Source organism: Protopterus annectens, chromosome 2.part2 (genome assembly GCF_019279795.1).
Source record: "Protopterus annectens isolate FY-2018-M chromosome 2.part2, PAN1.0, whole genome shotgun sequence".
NCBI lineage: Eukaryota > Metazoa > Chordata > Ceratodontiformes > Protopteridae > Protopterus > Protopterus annectens.
This window is the reverse complement of record NC_056730.1, coordinates 1141268062-1141288459: the sequence shown is the minus strand read 5'-3', so window position 1 is coordinate 1141288459 and position 20398 is coordinate 1141268062.

Below are 20398 nucleotides of genomic sequence, written 5' to 3'. Positions count from 1 at the left end.
CAGTCCTACAGTCCCAGACTGGGATACACTATATTCCCCTGGGGTGACGGTAGGTATGCAAGGTGTTCATGCCAATACTTTCTGTCAGTATTCATCCAGTGGTGTGGATGCTGGCAGGATGCTGCTTACAGCTAGGGACACACCTGCATGGGACACCTGCTCTGCATGCTGCATTCTTTCACTATTGCCATACACAGGTGGGGGTCATATTGTACTCATTCCCAACAGCAGAGATATGACCAGAGAGGTATCTGTGGGTGGTGGTGTGGTGAGCTGGGTGCATGTATGTTATGGACACTACTTGCATCTGACTCACAGATATGCATGGGGCATTCCACTTATGCTGGCTTGTGCAGGGACATCAGCTGTTTCTCAATACATCATTCCTATGACCTTTGTGGTCTGACAGTATTTGGCCAGATGACATCAGTATTCCCTACTACAAGCCCAGATAATGTGCTGCAAACCTGTATGTACAATTCCAAGGGTGTGCCCATTTGACAGTTACATACTATACACTGTCTGGGGTACTTCCCCCTGTGTACTGCTTGTATATCTGGACCGACATTCATGCCATGTCCATCTTTCAGATGGTGAAACATATTACTATGGCTTACTGCTGGAATGTGTTATACTAGGAAGCATTGTGTTTGGCACTGCAGTTGTGAGAACATGGCCATCATCGGCAGTACTGGGCAATGGCCACCAGGACAAACCTCACCATGCATACATACTGACCACTCTCACACAATATACAACACATACCAACCTAACATACACAGACCTGCATATTGTACACATGTTACAATCTATCCTGCTACCTTGGCCAGCTCAGGTAATCTGTGCTCCACTGTTATTATACATACACATACATGTTACTACATTTCTACATAGGATTGGGGGGCACACCTGTGTGTCACTACGTGTCTACATAGGATTGAGAGGGCACACCTTACTGTTACTACATTTCTACATAGGATTGGGGGGCACACCTGACTGTTACTACATTTCTACATAGGATTGTGGGGTGGGGGGCACACTTGACTGTTACTACAATTCTACATAGGATTGTGGGGGACACACACCTGACTGTTACTACATTTCTACATAGGATTGTGGTGGGGGCACACCTGACTGTTACTATGTGTCTACATAGGATTGGGGGGGGGCACACCTAACACTTGTACAGATTTGCTATGACTGTACTGGTATGTCAGGTATTCCATTTCATTCTGTATTCTAACCTATCATGCTGAGTAGAGGCATATCAGTGTACTACAGGTCTTAGGTTTGATTGACCTACATTTCAGTTTCTGACTTCTTACCCTTCAGAATTAACATTTATTTATTTTATTTACTTATTTAAATTTGTTGACCGGGAGTGTCCAACTGGACGTGGGTCCATTTTCAGTGGAGGCCTGGGGAGAAAAGCTCCACAGTAAAATAAACAGACAGCAGTTACATTGGATTACATAGCGATTAACAATTTAACATAGAAATTACTTACAACATATTTACAGATGAAGAACATAGTACATCAGTAGACAACTAGAATCTTTATCTGTGAAGTACATAACAGGCATTAACAAATGTAACAATGAGAAGTTCCTGCTGTATAATAAGTACTAGGCTTATGAGCATCTGAGCTTGCTATCATCAAGGTAGTTAGTGGAGGTGAAAGAAAGGTAGTAATTGGATGGGGTGGATGATATTAGAGTGGGAGTTGCAAGGGCATAGCCAGCATGTTTTTAGGTGTGCTTTTACTAAAGTTTTGAAGTTGGTGCATGATGGTATGGAGGTAATTGTGGGTGGGAGTGAGTTCCATAATTTGGCTATGGTGCAAGAGAATAGTGCTTCACCAGCAGAGTTATTGGCTTTAGTGATCTGCAAGTGATTTTTGTTGCTGGATCTTAGTGGTCTGGTGGTGCGATAGGGTTGGAGTAGATTCTGGAGGGATGGGACATTTAGTGGATGGTTTATTAGTTTGCAGGCGAGTGAGAGTTGATACCACTGAAGGAGGTGAGGGAGTTCAAGCCAGCCCAGTTCAGCAAGTGAGAGACAGTGGTGACTATGGTAGGATGCCCCTGTGGCATCTGACATTGACATCCTACTGCCTGACCTGTTGTTGTCTGTCTATGTTGGCCTGGGGGGTTACCCATAGCTATCAATCAGAGGCCTTAGCACAGCCTTTGTTTGTGTTTGTCTACACCTCTCCTGCTGGCTGAGACTGTTGTTGGGTATGTGAGCCTCCCTGACTGGCAAGGGTGTGTCATATGGACAGACATGTGACCCAGCACATTTCCTGCAGTGAGTTTTGTCACCTTGTCTAATACTGGCTACTATGGTGACACCAGTATTTGTTACAGATCTCATGCTGCCACTATAGGTGTCTACTATCTGCTGGCATCCCAGTCAGCCACTCACTTCACTTGCATGCTCACATCCATACCATAGATACAAGTAACAACACATACTACTCCATTCAGCAATTGGTAGGAAGAGTGACTTTCCTTGTGGCTGCGCCAATATTAAGGATGGTGCTGGAGGGCTGACTATGTCAGATGCACATAGAACACCCCCTATACATGGTTAAGCATGGGTAGTGTCATGTCTGGCATCCCTTTTACTATATGTGCGAGTCAGAGAGAGGTTTCATTCCCTGGGTCCCTACTGTGTCAGTGTATGTGCTATGAGTTGCCTCTTTGCTAAAGCCAGGCATGCCTCCTTCTGCCTACTTGGGCAGGCTCAGGTTGTTCCTCCTCCAAGTCACTCTGAGCCTGTGCAGGCCTTGGCAACGGTGAGGGGCTTTTTGGCCCTGCTCCATGCTGTTCCTGCTGCAGCTGTTTCTGCAGGATCATATTGTGTAGCATGGCACATACGATGACAATTTGGGTGCATGTAGTTGGTGAGTACTGCAAGGCTCCACCAGTTGTGTCCAGGCACCACAACCGTGACTTCAGCATCCCAAACACATGCTCTATTATGATTCTGGTCTGTGTGTGTGCCTCATTATGGAGTCCTTGTTTGGGTGTGTGTGCATTTCTGATGGGTATCATCAGCCATGGCTCCAGTGCATAACCAGCATCCCTCACTAGGTGACCATAAGGTATGTCCCCATTAGCAAATTTCTGGCACAACTGCATCAGATGCCGGATGTGGGAGTCATGACAGCTTCCAGGGCAGCCAGCACACACATTCATTATAATGCCCTGGGCATCGCACACAACCTGGGAGTTGATGGAGGGGAAGCCCTTGGAGTTGATGTAGACTCTACCCTACTCACTGAGTGGTGCTTTGATGTATATGTGCGTACAGTCTATAGCACCCACTACCTGAGGGTATTCTGCTATTTGGTGGAAGAGACGCATATTGCTGGCCAATGCCTCATGGGTGTTGGGGAAATATACGTGTTCACTGGCATGTGCTGACATGGCATCCAGGAACTGGTGGAGTACCCTGAATGCTGATGCCTGTGAGATCCCCATGATATCCCCAGTTGGCCTTTGGAAGGTACCTGTGGCTAGTATTCTTAGGCCTACACATACCTTGGTATCCATTGAGATGGGTTTCCCTCTGTTAGTTCTGCGTGTCAGGTGTGGCCAGCACAGCTCAACAATTTGCTGTAGGAGGTTCCTGTCCACCCTATAGTGCTCCACTATCTCCAGCTCATATAGCCTCTGGTAGGTTACCCTGGTTATGTACACTGTTCTCCGTCCCCTCACTGTGGGTTGGTCAACAGCATTCTCATCCTCACCACCCTCGGCCTCTTCTACATGTTGATGTGTGATAGCTGCTGCAGCCCCTATCATTTTGTTGCTTTTGTTTGTTAAAATTTCTCCACTTGTGTACACCGGTGGTGTAGAGTATGTGGGAAAACCAGAGGGAAAGGTGTTTGCATAATTTATAGTAGTGTTCTGGGCTGGGCTGCTGCCTGTGTAATTGAGTGATTCTGATACATTTCACCTGCCAGCTATGCTAGTTCTCCTTGATTACCTTCCTACTGCTGTTTTCCCTTCCCATTGCCTTCGTGTTTAAGCCTGGGGGCAAGCCACGCAAACCCACTGCTCAAATGTGCGCAGAGCTGCTATTTCCTGGATTACTTTTTTTTTCTTTAAAACCTAATGCGCAGCACACACACCCACCTAGGCAATGTAAAGAATGCCAGGCAGCCACATACACACCCCCTTACTTAGCTCTGCTAAGCTAAGGGAAAACCAGAGCCACAGGGCTCCTATAAGCTTACAGTATGCCTGGCACCCCCCATGTTGTCAGCTAACTCTTAGGTTTGAACCATACTATTCCTGCACTCACATGATTGGGTGCTCGCTAGCATTGAGGGAAAATCTGGGATTCAGTATCATTCCCCTCATTTGCCTGCTAATGGATAGTTACAGGTCCCACACTGAGCCTTCCCCCTTAGGAACCACTATTCACTGGCCATGTTGACTTTTGCCTGCCATTGAGTATAATGGCAAAATAGTGATATTAGTTAAAATGCTTATTTCAGTTTTTTTTTATTTTTGTCCCAATCCCATTTGCGGGCTACTGCCCTACACTTAAACAGGCGAAATTGGCTAAAAAAATACATTGTTTTTTTGCCAGCTGTTTTCCATGCCAGTGGCCATATATTTGGCCATTGGCATGCTTTACACATACTATACACCCATTATTTGGAGCTATCATGGCTCCGTTTTGTAGTTTGCAGAAATGTATTCGGTTACTAACCGAGTACATTTCTGAACACTACACTAATCCTGCACAGCCGTATGACAGCTTCCTAGATGGCACTTTTACCTCATTTGCATGGTTTTCACCTGCAAATGAGGTAATTTGCATGCAGGAGCTGTGTCCATGCAGGAATAGTGCAGGAGCGCTCGTGCATATCTCTGGAGATTACTCCTGGATTGCATGGCGGCCATATTACCTCCAGGAGCTCCTGCACTCTTCCTGCACTCTGTGCAGAGCTCGCTGAATCCGGAGGATTGAATAAAAGGTCATTGAATAGAAATTACTGAAGGTAGATATAGCGAGGGTTACACCTGGCATTAAATATATAGTACATTTTAGACATCATTGTCAGCATTATGTATTAATGTCAGCATAGAACTTGCCACTAAACAGGATAATTCAGTATAATCAGTTATGTAAATGCACAATTTTAACCTTCAAAAGCATCAACTCTTCAAATCTATTATGTATAGTTTTATTTTCTCTGTAACTTCCTTTAACTGCTAGGATAAACATTTATTCATTTCAGTTCTTTTTGTCAAGTGTATTGACTAAACAACTCATAGAAAATCACTGGTTTTAGATTTTACTAATGACATTTCTGCATATATTCAATAACTCTACTGTAATGATTTTATCTCTGTAGCTTCACCTTATCATCTGTCCAGTCATATATTGTTTACGAGGGGATTGTTGAAAAGTTTTAAGGCCGACCAAGAAGGGAATGACATGGAGCCATGAAGCTTACAAGTTATTCAACATATTCTCCCCGAGGTTCAACACACTTGGCACATCATGTCTGAAGTTTCTGTAACCCTAACAAAAAAGTCTGAGGTCTGGCCATTGAAATACTGCTCCGCAGATGCAATCAGCCCCAAATCGCTCGAAAATTGATGCCCTTTCAAACTCCTTTTAAGGTTTGGAAACAGGAAATAGGTGGAGCAAGATCTGGTTAGTAGAGTGGATGGGCTGTGCACCCAAACCCCAGTTTCATCAAAACAGCCATTGTTTTGCCAGCCTTGTGAACAGGTGCATTGTCTTTCAAAAAGAGAAGTCCTTTCTGCAGCTTCCCCTGTCCTTTTTTCTTTCAATACCTCCTTTAATCGGCACAGCAAGTTACAGTAATATTTTGCATTAACTGTTTGGCCCCTTGAAAGATAGTCAGTTGTTACAACACCTTCCTGATACCAAAACACTGTGGCCATGACCTTTCCTGCTGACTGTTGGGTCTTGAACTTCTGTGGCCTCTACCTCTGCCTTGCAACATAGTTTTGTACAACTGGTTACATCTACCTTTGCCTTGCAACATAGTTTTGTACAATTGTTGGCCAAATTCATAAAGCTAAATGTATTTAATGTTAAAGATTCCTCCTCTGTCTGACTTGTGAATTGTCAATCTGTTTGCTTTGAGCTATCAAGCACTCCAGTCATGTCCCTACACTTAACAGTTGTATGTGCCTGTCATACTCAATATGCCATGGGTGTTGCATGCAGTTATTTTTTCTGTTTTGACATACAGATACATCTGAAACATTTGATGACTTTCATATTTATCAAGAGTTTTCTGCTGGAATGATTTAAAGAACATTTTCTCTGGTCTACAACTGAAAATTAACTGTTTGATCAGCTGGATAGCCTCATAATCAAAATATAAATATATACATATATTGCACATAGGTTACTATTGTGCAACATTAACTTGATGTGGGGTAGTAATCAGTGAAGAACAACTCCTCACAAAATGTTGATATGGCTGCAGAAAATAAGACAGCACATCAACAAACGTCAAGAATCATTGTATCAGAGGAGATTAAGTTTGTAAGAAAGGATTTTGAAGTGATGAAACTCCCATGTAGCCATAAATACAGATAGATACTGTGGTGGTGGTGCTGCGGTAGCGTTGTCGCCTCACAATTAGACATTGCCCATTCAATTCTCAGTTAGAGCATCTTCTGTGTGGCGACATGCGTGAATGGGCGTTCCTTTGTTGAAGTTTGTGTGTTAGGCCCGGCAAGCCAGCACGTAAAACTCTACTGCCAATCATTAGCGGACCGGAGTTCTGCTGTGGTGACCCCTAACCGAGAAAAGCCGAAAGACACAAACAAACTTGGAAAGTTACAAAACATAGCTTTTCTGACATACACTGACAAGTTAGAAATTCAACATATGGCTAAGGCAAGGCATATTAATGAGAAACAACCTTTCTGTCAAAAGATGATTATTTATAATTATAATTCAAATTTTGCTATTTTAAATGTTGATATCTTTCTTTTGATTACTTAGTCTTCTCTCAGAATATCCTTTAATAGTGATACTGCTGCTTGGTCAGGTTTCTGCATATTTCCTGCAAGAAGAAATGCTTAGTTTCAGAACACTGTGTTACAGACGCCACTATGACATGCAGATCTGTCTCTGCTTTGAAATGTTTCCTGTTTGTATCTAAGAAAACTGTAAGACAATCAGATGGGACGAGATTCTCTGCAGTGGATGTGCTGGCAAATTCTATGGATTGAGTTTCAGTGTAATGTACCTTTCAAGGTCAACTTTAAACATTGTCCATGTGATAGTGTTTGTAACTGAAGCATTGCACTTATATAAAGCATACAAAATCATCCTTATCTATGCAGAACGTATTAGCTAGGAATATTAATTATATTTTGGCAGCAGTTTCATGAAGTGTAAAATAGAAAATATCAAAGCACAGTAAAGGTCAGATGTAATCTCAAGCATAAAACAGTACGTTAAAGAGCATTTGGCAAGGCAGGCATACCTAGCATATTTGACTCCCTGGAACAGAATTATTTTTTAACACACACAACACACCCTGCAGAGATTTTTTTCCCAAAACCTCCTCCTTTATGACAATTCTTTTTATTAATAATCATGAAATGAAATAATGCCAAAATAAGGAGCAAGCTAGGAGCAGTGCTCAAACCTTCAAAAAACTTAGCCATCCTACAGGAAGCCTTGTCCCAAACAAGTGCCAGAATCACAGTCTTAAGCTAAATGTCAAAAATGCATTAACATCTCCTTCTTTAGAAAGTTGAGTACAACATTGACAACACACTGTAAAGTGCTCAACCAGTAGTTCTGGATTTGGTAACTTATGTGGACAGTTGACATCAAATTCTATTAGGGCCAGCTCAAGAAGAAGCAAATTTAGGAACATTCTGCAAAATCAGAGATTGTTTCAACTTGATTTTATAAATATAACAGCCAGAGAGAGAGAGAGAGAGAGAGAGGGAGAGAGAGTAAAGATTGCCGTATATTTCATGCAAATGCGCACTAGTCACGTAAAGGTAGGCAATAAGCTAAGCAAACCATATCACAGTAACTTGCAGACCAAACATATTAGGCAAATACAAGATCATTCTATAAAACTGGGGACAGTTTCAAATGTGTTTCATACAATATTCTAATTTATTTCACACAAATAAATGCACACTAGCTGTTAATGCCCAACTTTAAACTGAACACCAGTTACTTCATCAAGAACACTGTTAGCCAGTCCCCTCCAAAGTAAGAAAAGGCAGAAATATTCTAGTTTTTACACAAATATGCACTAGACAGCCCTTAATACCAGACTTTAAACTGAGCAAATAAAGAGATAATTTCCCATAGCAGAACTAGCTACACCATCCAAAAAAAATCAATATTTCACACAAATGCACACTATTCAGCTTTTAATATAATACGAAAGGGACAAAGTTACTGCCAAACCCCTCCAAAAAAGCATGAATATTCAGATTGTTTTCACACAAATGTACCTTAAGAGTGGAATTTAAACCTAATAAGTGATAAGGACAAGTTACATTCATCCACAGCAGACCTGGCCACCCCCCCAAAAGGATACAAGTATTCCAGTTTATTAACACAATTATTTACTTGCCAGCCTTAATGGCCAAATTTAAGATGAACAAGTGGTAGGGCAAGTTACTTTAATCCACAGCCCAACTAATTTTCCCCCATCCCAACAAAACAAAAAGGGACAAAAGAGTACAAAAAAAAGAACATAAATATCCAATTTTAAAATATTTAAACAAATGCTCACACACACACACACACACACACACACACACACACACACACACACACACACACACACAAACACAGGCCTAGCCGCCATCACTTTCCCCTCTCCAAAAATAAGGAAGAAAATCTGGTGGTTATATTCACATAAAAAAATATTTACCTTCAGTGCAGTAGTCCACGATGCCCTCGCTTATTCACTTGCTGTGATTAATCCAGTTTGCTCAGTTAAACAAACAAACAAACAAACAAAAAACATTTCCATTGCAAAGCTTTCTAATGTATTGTACTACTGTACAATGAGAAGGCTGCTGTTAATTTTAAAAATAACAGTGATTCTCTCCAGTCTTGTGTGTAGTTTCTTCCAAGTTTCCTTCAATGCTATACCATGTTTTTTTTTATGAATGCATGGACACATGGACACACACAAAAGGAAGAAACAAAGTATTTACCATGGAGCCAAATTATGTTCAAATGGGGCCCTATGCAGGGTAATGTAGCAAGCTGACCCCATAGCATCCCAGTGTCCCATTACTTGGTTCTGTCTCCCCAGTTACTATAAACACTGTTCAGAACTTTCAATGTGCATACCATGTTCTTATTTACTTTTACAATGATTACAGATACTTCGATTTAATTTAAAAAATTTCTTTCAAATTTTATAGCACAAACATTGGTAGATATTTGCTAAACAAAACAATACTGTTTCACAATGAAAACAGACATTATTAACAGTAATGCCCTTGAAACCCACATTCATTCAAATGGCATTGAAACCCACATTCAAAGAAAATGTATCTGGCCAGTGGTGGATAATGTTTACCTTTGGGCTGTTTTCAAAACATAGGCCCCTTGCACACATCTTTAGGACCATGCATACATTCATGTGTTCTTTGATTTATCTTCCTGATTGTATGAAATTATATTCCTTGTATAATACAGCAGTACTTGTTAGAGTGTATTTTAAATTTGTAGTTTTGAACACTTTTCCAATAAGCAACGAAACAAAATGTATTACCAATAATGACAAAACTGCCCATTTCAGAACATTTCAACCATAAAAGGCCAAAAACTTCTGTCATTATAATCTATCAATATCAGTCAATATGTACAATCTCTGCAGAAGTAAAAGTCATCTCAATATTTCCACATTAAAGAGATCTGTAACTAATGAAGAGGTTGCTACTAGCAAACAACTTTATATTTCAGTGTTTCATCTACAAATTCAGTGCCTGCTGCTCTTGAAGAATAAATTGCCTATGCTACATTAAAAAAAATTGGTAAGCTGGTAATATTGCAATAGGGAATGGATGGCAAACTGACAACAGGTTCATAGTTACTAGGCATCTCATTCAGAGGAGGACATAATCAGGACTGTAGTACACCACCCCCCTTAAAGTACAACATAGAGTCAGCAATCTATAAACATGCTACAGGTGTAGAACCTAGAGCCTTCTGCATCAAAAGCAAGTATACTACTTGTTGTCCTATGACCATTTGCTAAACAAAACAGTTGCACATTGAAAACAGACTTAGCATGAGTAAATGAATAAACTTCTCTTCCTTTGAAGCTTACAATTTCTTGTAAATGCATTGGAACTCGTTTTTAGTAGGTTGGTAGTTGGTGAAGAGGATTCAGGCTCTTGTTTCCTGTAACCAAGTGGTATTCATAGGTTTGCTGTAAAAGCCTTCTACAAGATTGTCATTGGTAATCAGGAAATATACAAGAGTTGTAGGTGATAAACAGGAAGTAATCTTAAAGCAATTCTGTAAAACTCAAGGCAAACCTAATTACGTGTGTAGAGGTGGTAAATGAAGCCATTTTAGGCTTATTAATGAAGGTTCTGTATTGCTACTAAAGCATATGGACAGGACTTTTGGACTGTATGGGCTTTTTACTTGAGCTAGTATGAGCTTTATATATGCTATAAAGTGTACACATTGTAATTATTTCTATAGAGACAAGATAACTAGGAAACTTAAGAAGTAAAATTGCAAACATCTATATACAATAAGGACAAGCAGTATTTATTTTTATTTATTTTATTTTACATTTGTTAACCAGGAGAGTCCGACTGGATACAGGTCCATTTTCAGTGGCGGCCCGGGGAGAAAAGCTCCAGCAAATACATTAACAATTCAGGCATTACATGTGCCATACATTCAGGCAGACTAACAATGTGAATTAAAGGACAGTATATAGTATACATTAAAAGTGATTCTTGAGTACAACAATTACGACCGTACATATCATGTTCCCAAATATGACAAGAATGCATACAGTCAATCACAGTACTTACTAGATCAGTTGTGAGATTAGCAATCTTCTAGAGTATTATCCAGGGGTGAGACAGGAGCATAACCTGTTTTTCCTAAAGAGAATTTTAAGGAGTTTCCTAAATTGAGTCGTGGAGTTGTTGGATGTTAAGTGGGCAGGTATGGAGCTCCACAGTTTAGAGATAGAGTGGCTATAGGCGGGTTTACCTGCCTCATTGCTAAATTAGGTGACTTGAAGGTGGTTGTGGGTGCTAGATCTTAAGGTTCTTGTGCTGTGAGGGAGAACTAGGTGTTGTAGAGCTGGGATTTTATCTGAGTGGTGTACTATTTTGTGGGCTAGAGGAAGCTGATTGGTTTGAAGTATGAGTGGGAGTTCTAGTCAGTTAAGCATTTTGAGATATTCACAGTGATGTGTTCTATGGGCTGAGCCTGTAGCAAATCTACCTGTCTTATTATAGCAGGATTCAAGTTTGATTAGATTAGTTTTGCAAATGTTAGTGAAAATAGGGGAGGTATAGAGTAAGGTAGATAGTAGGTGTGTTCTAGCTATTGTAATTTTTGGAGTTATTTGAGAGGAAGGGTTTGTTATGATAGAGTAGTCCGAGTTGTTTGCGACCTTTCTTTATAGTTTGGGTAATGTGTAGGTCAAATCTAAGGTGATTGTCTATTTCCACAACTACCAGTTTGGTGTGATTTGTAGGGGTAATAGTGGTATTGTTTTTGGAGGAAATTGTGAAGTTGTCAGTGGGGGGGGGGGGGGTAGGGATCTGTGTGAACTAAAGAGGAGTCATTTTGTTTTTGGTTGGGTTAAGAATGAGCTATTGGTTGGTGAACCAGGATTCAGCTAGAGAGAATCACTGGTGTTTGGGAGAGAAGGCGATCTAGTGTGGGGACTGTGCATATTATAGTAGTGTCAACTGCATATTGAATAGTAATGGACCTAAGATGGAGCCTTGGGGGACCCCTAGAGAAACAGGTAGCAAGGAGGATATTTGGTTTTGCTATTTTACTGCTTCCTGTCTCTCAGATAGATAGCTCTTAAACCATGAAATAGAAGAGGTACTGAGGTTTAGTGAAGAGAGTGCATGTAAGAGTTTTGAGTGATGGACCATGTCAAAAGCTTTGGGTAAATCTAAGAATGTAGCCGATATGAGCTGTCCATTCATTCTGTGACTATTAATGGTGTTAGTGAATGATGTAAGTGCAGTGGTTGTGTTATGAAAGGGTCTAAAGCCATGTTGCTGTATGGATAGTAGTTTGTTTTCTTGGAGATATTTCATCAATTGTGTGTGAATTACCCTCTCAAGAATTTTTGATAACAGGGATAGTATGGCTATAGGCCAATAGTTATCGAGTTCAAAGGACTTTCACACTTTGTGAAGTGGTATTGCATGGGATATTTTCCATCAGTGGGGTACTGTACACTTGGAGAGTGATCTCTTAATTAGGATAGAGATAGGATAGGCTATGGCTTCAGCAGCAAGTTGTAGATATTCTGTGGGTAGTTTGTCGGCAGCTTGGGTGGTCGGTTTGAGTTTTTAGAGAAGTTTTAGTATGGTCTTGATTGATACTGAATGAAAATTAAAGTGGGGCTATTGCTTTCTGTTTCTTGTGGAGAAGATGATTTTGTTGGAGTGGGGTTGTTTATGCTAGTTTGGTTATTTGCAAGGGTTTGGATAGTTTCTGTAAAGAACTTGTTGAATTGTGTGGGGATATTGTCATGGTTGTTTAATGTTTTTGTATTAGGTGTGGAATTTTTACCTGATTGTAAGACTAGCACTAATACTTTTTGAACATAGCAATTACTGTACCTAGCAATTAATGTACAGTTTTCAACAAGTTTATATTTTGAGCAGTGGATTTTGTCAGTATATGGACAAGAAGGGTGGGAGACCTAGCCAATGCTGGATGCAAAGCATTCCCACAAGGTTAAATGATTATACTGGCATTAAGAGCACTTCACAGTTATAGCCATTTTAATTTTTTACTAAGCTCCCAGACAGGGTATTGTTTTAATAAGATAGTAGGCAACATGGTGCAATTGGTTCTTTTCTGCTACATGAAGTGGACAGTTTATCAATTTTGCTTTGTGGACTCATTAACTTATTTCCTGGTCCTTGATCTTTGGCAAGTACAAAGTTCTGTCTTTTGAGTAGACTTTCTATAACCGTGGTAGAGACTTTAGTTATATTTTGAATTTATGGATTTTCTCCTGAGTTTAATATTGTATTTTTAGATATTAAACAAGAAGTAGTGTGGAAGTCAGATTTCCCCCAAAGATATGTGCATCATCAGTGTTGCTTTATTTTGGGGAGGAACATAGAACTTTGCTGTCTATTTCCAATAAGAAAATTCTTTATCTATCTATCTATCTATCTATCTATCTATCTATCTATCTATCTATCTATCTATCTATCTATCCATCTATGTATTGACATTTGTTTACAAGGAAAATCCAGCTGGGCAATAATCCATTTTCAGCAGAGGCCAGGGGAAAATAGCTCCAACATATTACATGAAAGTAAAACAGCAGAATATAACAAATATAAACACTGAATATAGATTGTCATTTTTACGAGTACAATACAATAACAGAGTTGTAAAGGGTGTTATTTTTACACAGCTGATCTTAATGCATAATACTCTATACTCTAAGGGACTAAATCCAAAAATTAGTTGGGTACATTTGGTTTAAAGGAGTTACCTGCCTTTTAAAAACAATATTTGGATATTTTAGAGTATTGTCCTTTAAAAGCTTTAAAAGCTTAATGATTTTATTAATTGGTGTTCGGTGATATTAATGATTCTTATTATAAAAGAGATAAATTTTGAACTTTAACCCATATATGTATATATATATATATATATATATATATATATATATATATATATATATATATATATACACATGTATGTGTGTGTGTGTGTGTGTGTGTGTGTGTGTGTGTGTGTGTGTGTGTGTGTGTGTCTATATATATATATTTTATATATATATTTTATATATATATATATATATATATATATATATATATATATATATATATATATATATATATATATATATATATATATATATATTTACAGTTTATTAAAGCAAGTAAATATATCTTCTATGTTTCCTGGCTCTGGGGAAAGGGCAGGCAACATTTTCTGATCAAAATGCCAAATATCATGCAAGCAAACAAACTGTAGGGGAGATATATGAAATTTCTGGATATTCAGCACATGTATGTACACTTTAAAAATCAAGCTTATTTTTCATTATTTACAATCAATAAATGTGTTTAGGGTGTGTGTCCAAGATGGTGAGCAGTACTGTTTTTAGATCTGTTTCATTTTAACATCTCTGACAAACAGAACATTTCAAAACTTGATGGATTTATAATTGAACATCTGCTGAAAGATTTACTACAAAAATAACAAATTTGAAATGTTTTTAATTATTTTTTCCTGTCAAGAAAACTAGAAAGGACTAATTGTCTCAGAATGAGCCACTCCAAATGCAGTGTACAGGACAGTACTGTGAAAAAAGACATACAGGCTATACAAGCAACATCAGTGAGTTATCTATAAAGAGACATAAATGAGAAAGTAAAATGGACAATTTTAAAGAGGAATATTGAAAAACAAGTTGAAGTGCTGAGTGAATCTCTTAAACAACAATCATCACAAATCTTGAGTATAGAAGAGGAAATGCCTGATTTTGATAGAAGATTGCTTGCGGTGGTGGTGCTGCGGTAGCATTGTCGCCTCGCAGTTAGACGTTGCCCGTTCGATTCTCATTTAGAGCGTCTTCTGTGTGGCGACATGCGTGAATGGGCATTCCTTCATTGAGGGTTGTGCATTAGGCCTGGCAAGCCAGCACGTAAAACTCTACTGCCAATCATTAGCGGACCGGAGTTCCACTGTGGCGACCCCTAACCGGGAAAAGCCGAAAGACACAAACAAATTGCTTGAAAATGAGAATAACACTGAATTTCTTCTGAAACAAAGCAACTTATTCTGGGGAAAAATAGAAGACTTAGAGGATAGATCTAGAAATAATGACATCAGGATTTATGGGATTCCTGAAAAAGAAGAGGGAGACAGCAGGATTCAATTCCTTAATACCTGGCTGCCTAAAACTTTGAACCTGCCTGAAGCTTTTCCTTTGGCATTGAAAGGACACATAGATCACTTTTTATTTAACTCATCTTTAAAAAAAGAAACACCTTCACCAAGGTCAAAATGATCATAAGATTTTTCTCAAGTTAAAATAAGGATTTAGTCTTAAATGCAGCATGTACTAACTATCCAGTTAAAATTAAAGCAAATACTATGATATTAGACAATGACTATTGAACATTAGTGATGTCAAAGAGACAATACATGCATGCCGCTTGTTAAAAGCTTAAAGAAAAAAAATATTAAAGCACAGATCTTGTTTCCAGCAAAAAATAAATAAATAAATAAGGATTCACCTTCCAGAAAGAAAGACGATTTTTAATACTTTGGAAGATGCAATGGACTTTATACAGAAAAATAAAATCCTGGAAAAAACAGAAGAAATTGACTGGAATCTATCAACGTCTTTAAAGAGAAATGCAACAAGAGATGGTTGGTTATTAAAAGACAAAAGCAGTAAAAAACTGAAGGACAAATGAAAGTCCATATATTTCATGGTTATAAATTCTTATTGCTTTAAAGAAGTGCTTGAATATTTATGAACAGGTGCAGAATATTACTTTTTACAAAGTAAGTAATTTATTTATTTCTGTCACTACTTCAAATGGTTACTAGTTTGCTTTTTAAAATGTTAGAGTTTGATTCTATTAGGAGCTTTTTGGATCTATTTGAATCTGTCTGGAGCTTTTTTGCCCGGGCCTCCACTGTAAATGGACATGTATCCAGTTGGACTATCCCAGTCAACAAATGTAAAATAAAATAAAATAAAATATCTTTAACTATTTCTTTCTCAGCTACTTGCTTCCAACCTTTGCTGTGTGTATGTGAGAAAAACATGTACCTGTATGTACATATTGTTAAACAAATCTCAGTGTAATAATTTCACTGTATTTACACTTGTTTTTGTACATTTGGAGCTTTTCTCCACAGGCCTTCGCTGAAAATGGACCTGTATCCAGTTGGACATTCCCGGTTAATAAATGTAAAATAAAAATAAATAAATAAAATACAATAAATTAGCTATATGTGAAATTAAAGCCACTCATTTTCATTTAAAGTTTAAAAGGTTAAACTCTTCATTTGATTAAAAATTACTCATTATTGTAATGAAACTTATGTTAGGTGGCACACTTTCTGATATCTTGGCATATTTGAGTAATGTACTATTAAATATAATGCAAGATACAGCAAATGACACTAAAGAGGTATGTTAATTTACATTCTGGGTTCTTAAAATAGTCCAGTAGTATGCTACTGATAATATACTTGACATGCACTAGCACCTGGGAAAGACATGCTATGTTATAAGCCAATATAAAAAATATAGCTTTTTGCACATATAAAGGTTACTATTGGAATGATATCAAATAATTAGAGTAACATTCACACTTTTAAATGTTAAACCTCGCTCACCCATAATTGTCATTCTTTCAATGCAAGTTTATATGCTCTGTCGCCTTTAAAAAATGACAGTCTGTTTTATATTAAACATCTTATACAAATAGTGCTTGCTGAATCATTAAATGTTGTTTCTTTGAGTGCAATGCCTTTTAGTGGTTGGGATGCTTCGAGATGTTTTTCTGTTGTTTTTTTGGTGGTTTTTGAGGGGTTTGAGGGAGTCGTGTAGTGTGGAGGTGGCTTTGATTCACTTTCAAGCACTTTTGTGTGAATTGTAACTGATTACTGTTCATTTTGAAGATCTTATCATGAAAAGTAGCTTGAAACAACTTCGATTCATGAGCATTTTTGTGATGCTGCAGGGGTTTTGAAAATTCTAAAAACTGTCCAGGTTACTTCTTCCTGTCTAAAAGTAAATAATCATAATATTTTGAATCATATGCTAAGATGTCAAATAATACAAGTTAGATGATAAGCAAAAGACAGTGAATTGCATTCTAATCCACTGTCAGTTATTACATAGTTCTGAATACTTGCTACTGGCAGTATACTTGACATACAGTAGCACCCAAAAATGTTATGCTATGTTATAAACAAAGTATAAAAATATAGTTTCTTACATGTATAAAAGTTATTATTGGAATGTTATCAAATAATTAGAGTAGCACTCACACTTTTACAAGTTAAACCTGGATCACACATGACTGTCATTCTTTTCATGCAAGTTTATATGCTTGTCTCCTTTAAAAAATGTCAGTCTGTTTTATATTAAACATATTATACAAATAGCACTTACTGAATCATTAAATATAATTTCTTTAAATACAATAGCTTTTTAGTGGTTAACATACTATGAAATGGCACAGAAAATACACAACAGGATCCAAGGATGACCAAAGGTTTCCAAAATAAATCCATCTTTAATGTACAAAATGTAAAAGTATACCGTAGCAAAGCTACTTCATCAGATGCATTTCACAACTACAATTCTGTACTCATTATATATATATATATATATATATATATATATATATATATATATATATATATATATATATATATATATATATATATATATATGTATAGATATATATATATATATATATATATGTATATATACTAATTAAAAAGGTCACGTGACTAAAAACTTTGCTTCCTTAAAGACATATTACTAAAAATGCTTAGTACAATGTATTTATATATGAATACTAAATAATGACCATCCAACAAGGAATAAAGCATTTACATATATATGTAAATATACCTAAAAATGATAAAAATAAATAAAAAAACGTACTTATGTAACACTTGTTATTATTCAAAATAAGTAAATGCTAGATTACTTCCTATTCAATGGTCTGGCTTTAAGCTTTGGTCTCAATGGTATCCTGTCATTCAGGCCATGTCCATAGTCCCCTCGTAGTCTAACTATCCATTTGGCTTCCAATTTTTCAGTTTGATTTCTGATGTCCCCTTTCCTTATGTTTTCATGTACACATCCTATTACCATAAACTTGAACAAATGAGTGGCATCAGTGTCTACAATATGTTTGGACAAGGCACTGAGTGTATCACTTTTACTTATGTGGTAATAGTGTTCCTTAATTCTATCTCTCAGTGCTCGATCAGTTTTACCAACATAGAATTTTGTACATACTGAACAGTGAGCTAGATAGACTATGTGCATACTGCTGCATATTGCTGCAATGTCAAATCTATATGTCCTACTTTGATCAGGATGATAGACTGTTCCTGTACTGTCAACATATTTGCAGGCTTGACAATGCCCACATGCAGTAGTACATCCATGACTTATACTGGATGACATTCCTTTTGGTAAACACAAACGTCTTTTAAGGGACTTCATGTTTTTGTATACATATCTAGGTCTCTTATCTACTATAGCCTCAATGTCATTGTCTGTAGTCAAAATATCCCAGTGTCTTTCAATTATATCCCTATATTGCTTAATGTCACTGGAATAATATAAGCATAATTTTACTTTGTCATTCTTCTGGGATGCAGCTTGTATACTACCAGAATACTGCTCACCAAAATAAGGCTTAGCTCTACTAGATCTCTCATTGGAGACTAGCTCAATATTCTCAGCAATGTCATTACTTGCATAACCCCTAGCTGTAAAAGATTCTATTAAAGAGTTGGTTTGCCTACCAAATTCTGAGTCACTTACACTTAGCCATGAAGGTCTATAAACTTGGCTTCTGACTACACTTTTAAATACATGGGAAGGATGCATACTTTCTTTATATAAAAAGTGATTACAATGACAGGGTTTCCTATACATTTCTGTTGTAATATAACCATTAATGTCACATATTATTTTTACATCTAAGAATTCTACTGACTCAGCTGAAATTTTGTGTGAAAATTTTAAAAATGATGTGGTACTGTTAAAGTACTTAATGAAATCATGTAAAACCTCTTAAGGACCCTCCCATAACAAAAAAAATGTCCACAAAACAACGATAAAAAAACTACTTGTTTGTTGTATGGTCCATTAATGATATGGCATTGTTCCCAAACTCCCCATGGCCACATTGGCATAGCTATTGGCACATGACATGCCCACAGCTACACCATGTTTTTGCCAGTAGAAACTATCACCAAATGCAAACACATTATTGTTCAAAACACACTCAAGTAAGATACATGTTAACTCAGTCTTCTTACAATTAAAGTCAGTGTACCTCTCTAAAAACTGTTTTACACTTGAAAGCCCTTCATTATTCGGAATGACCGTAAAGAGAGAAGTGACATCTAAGGTCACTAAATACAAAAATTCTTGTTTCTTACATACATTCATAAACAAGAACAAATCATTCAAAAAATGTTGAGTGCCCCTTAAAATGCATGGACATGAATTTAAAACATGTCTAATTTGTTTCTGTATGAAAATAGATGCAGGCTCAGTGCACCAATTTCTGCCTGCCACAATAGGATGTAATGGGGGATGTACAGGATTTTTATGTAATTTGGGCAGACCTTGAATGTCAGATACTAAAGCATCCTTAAAAAATAAATAATTAAACAACTGCATGTCTATTAAATCGTTCTTAAGTAATGCCTTAAAAATGTTGTTCACCTTAATAATCATGATCTACTGTTTAGAAGTTATTTTAATATAAAAACAGGTATCCGAAAGCATAGATTTCTTATCATTATTATATCTATCAGTATCCAACAAGACAATTGGACCACCTTTATCAGCTGGTCTGATGGTTAATTGACTATTAGTCTGTAACCTATTCAATGCTTGATATTCAGATTTTGTTAAATTATATTTCATATCACGCTTATGATGAACAGAGTTAGATGCATACATTCTATAAAAATCATTAAGACATATTTTCTCAAAGGCTGTTACTAAAGAATGTGGATTTGGAATAGATGTGCTAGATTTCTTAAAAATATTGTTATCATATGCATTGCTGTTATTTTTAAATTTAGCCTCAAAAGAACATTTCTGACAAACATTTTAAAGTCCAAAATTATCGCTGAAAAGTTTTATTTCTGAGTTGGAATAAACAGAAGTCCTTTCTTTAAGACTCTAGCTGTAGCTGCAGATAAAGTATAGCTGGACAAATTCCAGACTAAACCTTCTAAATTTTGTTCCAAAACTTCTTTGGTGTTGGTGTCCCTGAAGCTTCCCCTTCGGGTTTCCTCTTCATACGTGTTCTGTTGCGTGAGTGGGACCTCTGCTCGGTTACAGTATGAGACTTTTTTGGTAGAGGAAACATTAATCTCCCTTGGGAAAAAGGAGCATTATTCTTGGTACATACAT